Source organism: Suncus etruscus, chromosome 18 (genome assembly GCF_024139225.1).
Source record: "Suncus etruscus isolate mSunEtr1 chromosome 18, mSunEtr1.pri.cur, whole genome shotgun sequence".
Taxonomy (NCBI): domain Eukaryota; kingdom Metazoa; phylum Chordata; class Mammalia; order Eulipotyphla; family Soricidae; genus Suncus; species Suncus etruscus.
Genome location: NC_064865.1, coordinates 46,539,387 through 46,543,950, shown reverse-complemented (window position 1 = coordinate 46,543,950; position 4,564 = coordinate 46,539,387). Strand labels below are relative to the sequence as shown.

The 4,564-nt window shown below is 37.8% G+C and overlaps 1 non-coding gene across 1 annotated transcript; it reads left to right on the top strand.

The window, feature by feature from the left end:
* Positions 1–4,121: 4,121 nt before the first annotated feature.
* Positions 4,122–4,284, top strand: LOC125996952 (U1 spliceosomal RNA). Its single transcript, XR_007491602.1, has one exon. It is a non-coding gene; the product is annotated as a U1 spliceosomal RNA (small nuclear RNA).
* The last annotated feature ends 280 nt before the right edge of the window (positions 4,285–4,564 follow it).

Genomic DNA, 4,564 nt, shown 5'->3' with positions numbered 1-4,564 from the left:
TTTCCCTGCTCCAATTATGATTTCGTGCTCCTTTGTCAAAAATTAGGTAATTGTATGTCTGGGGACAATGTCTGAGAACTCAAGCCTATTCCACTGATCTGAGGGCCTGTCTTTATTCCAATACCATGCTGTTTTGATAACTATTACTTTGTAGTACAGTTTAAAGTTGGGGAAAGTAATGCCTCCCATTTTCCTTTTTCCTAGGAGTGCTTTAGCTACTCGAGGGTGTTTATTGTTCCAGATGAACTTCATAGTGTTTGATCCACTTCTTTGAAGAATATCATGGGTATTTTTAAGGGGATCGCATTAAATCTGTATAATGCTTTGGGGAGTATTGCCATTTTAATGATGTTAATTCTGCCAATCCATGAGCAGGGTATGTGTTTCCATTTCTGTGTGTCCTCTCTTATTTCTTGGAGCAGGGCTTTATAGTTTTCTTTGTATAGGTCCTAATATCTTTGGACAAGTTGACTCCAAAATGTTTGAGTTTGTATGGCACTATTGTGAATGGGATTGCCTTCTTGACTTCCTTCTCTTCCCTATCATTATTAGTGTATAAAGGTGTATAAAGGCCATTGATTTCTGTGTGTTAATTTTGTAGCCTGCCACCTTCCTATATGAGTTTATTGTTTCTAAAAGCTCTTTGGTAGAGTCTTTAGCATTTTCTAAGTAGAGTATCATGTCATCATCTGCAAAAAATGAGAGCTTGACTTCTTCCTTTCCTATCTGAATTCCCTTGATATCTTTTTCTTGCTATAGCAAGAACTTCCAGTACTATGTTGAAGAGGAGTGGTGAGAGCAGACAGCCTTGTCTTGTACCAGAATTTAGAGGAAAGGCTTTTAGTTTTTCTCCATTGAGGATAATATTTGCCATTGGCTTGTGGTAGATGGCTTCAACTAGATTGAGAAAGGTTCCTTCCATTCCCATATTGCTGAGAGTTTAGATCAAGAATGGGTGTTGGACCTTATCAAATGCTTTCTCTGCGTCTATTGCTATAATCATGTGATTTTTATTTTTCTTCTTGTTGATGTTGTGTATGATGTTGATAGATTTACAGATGTGAAACCATCCTTGCATTCCTGGGATGAAAACTACTTGGTTGAAGTGTATGATCTTGATGATGCATTGGAACCTATTTGCCAGGATTTTGTTGAAGATCTTTGCATCAGCATTTATCAGGGATATTGGTCTGTAGTTTTCTTTTTTGGCAGCATCTCGGTCTGGTTTTGGTATCAAGGTGATGTTGGCTTCATAAAAGCTGTTTGGGAGTGTTCCTGTTTTTTCCATTTCATGGAAGAGCCTGGCTAGGAATGGTAGTAGCTCCTCTTAAAAGATTTGAAAAAATTCATAATAAATCCATCTGGGCCTGGGCTTTTCTTTTTGGGCAGATGTTTGATTACAGTTTTAATTTCCTCAGTAGTAATGGGTGTGTTTAGATATGCTACATCCTCCTTACTTAAATGTGAAAGGTTGTATGTGTCCAAGAGTTTTTCCATTTCTTCTAGGTTCTCATGTTTAGTAGTATAAAGTTTCTCAAAGTAGTCTCTGATTACCCTTTGTATCTCTACAATATCTGTTGTGATCTCCCCCTTTTCATTTCTAATACGGGTTATCAGATTTCTCTCTCTTTCTCTTTCTTTGTGAGTTTTGCCAATGGTCTATCAATCTTGTTTATTTTTTCAAAGAACCAACTTCTGCTTTCATTGATCTTTTGGATTGTTTATTGGTTTTCCACTTCATTGAGTTCTGCTTTCAGCTTTGTTATTTCTTCTGTCTCCCTATTTTTGGTTCCTTTTGTTGGTCATTTTCTAATTTTTTGAGCTGTGTCATTAAGTTATTCAGGTATGCTCCTTCTGCCTTCCTGATGTGTGCTTGTAGAGCTATAAATTTTCCTCTCAGCACCGCTTTTGCTGTGTCCCAATGATTCTGGCAGTTTGTGTCTTCATTATCATTTGTTTCCAGGAAAGTTTTGATTTCCTTTTTTATTTCATCTCAGACCCACTGGTTGTTCAGTAGCAGGGTGTTTAATTTCCAATTGTTAAAGTTTTTCTTCTGTGTGGCTTTGTAGTTCTCATCTAATTTCAGAGCCTTGTGGTCAGCAAAGGTAGCCTGCAAGATTTCTATCCTCTTGAATTTATGTAGGTATTTTTTATGTGTCAGCATGTAGTCTATCCTGGAGAATGACCCATGTACATTGGAGAAGAATGTGTATCCAGGTTTTTTTGAGTGTCCTATATATATCTACTAGTCCTCTTTCTTCCATTACTCTTTTCAGGGCTAGTATATTTTTGTTGGGTTTCAGTCTGGTTGACCTATCAAGTTTGATAGGACCGTGTTGAGGTCTCCCACAATTATTGTGTTATTATTGATTTCTTCTTTCATATATGTCAGTAATTGTATTCGATAATTTGCTGGTCTCTGATTGGGTGCATATATGTTTAATAGTCTGATTTCTTCCTGTTGCACATATCCCTTGATTAGTACATAGTGTCCATCTTTGTCCCTTACTACTTTTCTGAGTATAAAGTAGGTGTCATCAGATATTAATATGGCCACCTCAGCTTTTTTGAGGGTGTGGTTTGCTTGGATGATTTTCCTCCAGCCTTTGATTTTGAGTCTATGTTTGTTCTGACTATTCAGATGTGTTTCTTGTAGGCAGCAGAAGGTTGGATTCATTTTTTTGACCCATTTTGCCACTCTGTGTCTTTTAATTAATGAATTTAGTTCATTGACATTGAGGGAGATGATTGTCATAGCATTTAATGTCATCTTTGTAGATAAGTTTGCTGTGTTTGTTGGTCTCTCTTGTCTTAAAGTAGACCTTTCAGTTTTTTCTTTAAGGCTGGTTTATCATCTCTGAAGTTTCTGAGCTGTTGTTTATCCAATGAAGCTATGTATTCTTCCTTCAAACCTGAATGTGAGTCAGGCTGGGTGCCGTATTCTCGGTGAGGCATTCATTTCATTCAGTCTTGTTACAATATCTCACCACTGTCTTCTGGTCTTGAGAGTTTCTTGTGACATATCTGCTGTAAGTTTTAGGGGTGCTCGTTTGAATGTAATTTCCCTTTTTGATCTTGCTGCTTTCAGTATTCTATCTCTATCTGTGCGATTTGTCATTGTAATGAGGATGTGTCTTGGGGTGTTTTTCTTTGGGCCCCTTTAGGTGGTACTCTTCTGGCATGCAGGATTTGATTGCATGTAGTCTTTAACTCTGGGAGTATCTCTTTGATGATGCTTTTGACAGTTGATTCTTCCTGGAGATCTTCTACCTGGGTCTCTGGGACTCCAATGATTCTTATGTTGTTTCTGTTGAGTTTATCAAAGACTTCTATTTTCACCTGTTCGCATTCCTTGCGTACTTTTTCCATTGCCTGTTCGTTTGTCTTAAGGTTCTTTTCTAATTTCTTCTGTTGTGTTGAGTTTTTCTGCATCACATCTTCCAGTACTCCGATTCTCTCCTCGGCTTCTGATACCCTGCTGGCGAGGCCATCCACTGAGGTTTTCAGTTGAGCTACCATGTTTTTCAGATCTGTTATTTCAGTTTGGAGTTTTCTGATTTCTGTCTTTGTGTTCTGTTCAGATCGATCTATGCTTTCTTTGAGTTCTTCAAACATCTTCCATATTGCTATTTTAAGTTCCTTATCCGAGAGGTTAATCAGCTGGTTGAAATTTATTAGGTCATTCAAGCTTACATCTTCATTCTCTGTGCATGGTGCTTGCCTGCGATGTTTCCCCATTGTCACACTTTTAGTGTGGTTCTTCCTGCATGTTGCGGTGAGGTTCATTTGTTAGAAAGAGTGTGTGACTGCAAAGCGAAGCAGCCTTGCTCTTCTGCTGCCTCTAGTTGACAGTTCTTTGGGGGTGCGCTCCCTAGGCCACTGAGGAGACCTTCAGGGATTCAGAAACACAGGCAGACAGGCACAGGAGAAATTTCCCTTGAAGTCCTCAGAGTTATCTTCAGTTTCCATTAGTTAATTTAATGTTTGAAGAGCTGGAGAGATAGTAGGGTAGACAGGGCACTTGTCTTGTATATGGATGACCAGTTTGATCCTCAGCACCATATATGTATATTTAATTATATATCTATGTAATTATTAGACCTTAATACCTATTCAAAATAATACTTATTTGGCCGGGAAGATACCATGATAATGAAAGTTGTTTCCCCATGGTGAGGCTTATTCATTGCACTCCAGATGTGCTGACCCCTGTGACTTCTCCAAATGTGGAAAGCTCAACAGTATAGTTTGAGGGTAGTGGGAGACTGCATTTGCAGTCTTCACTGGATAACAAAGAATAATCATGATTATTCTAGATAACCAAGAATAATAAAAATAAGCATGATTTTCATTTTAGACATTTCATCAGCATGCATAAGCAATAAGTTAAAATGAGAAAATCCACCATAAGGATAAATTGACATAATTTTCCAAAGTTCTGACAGAAATGCAGTGACTTCATGGGGGGGACTATACTGACGGTACTAAAATGCCTTTATTCAATTGCATTAGAAATCATTATGTAACTATGGTACATTGAGCAAACATAACTCATTGGACATAA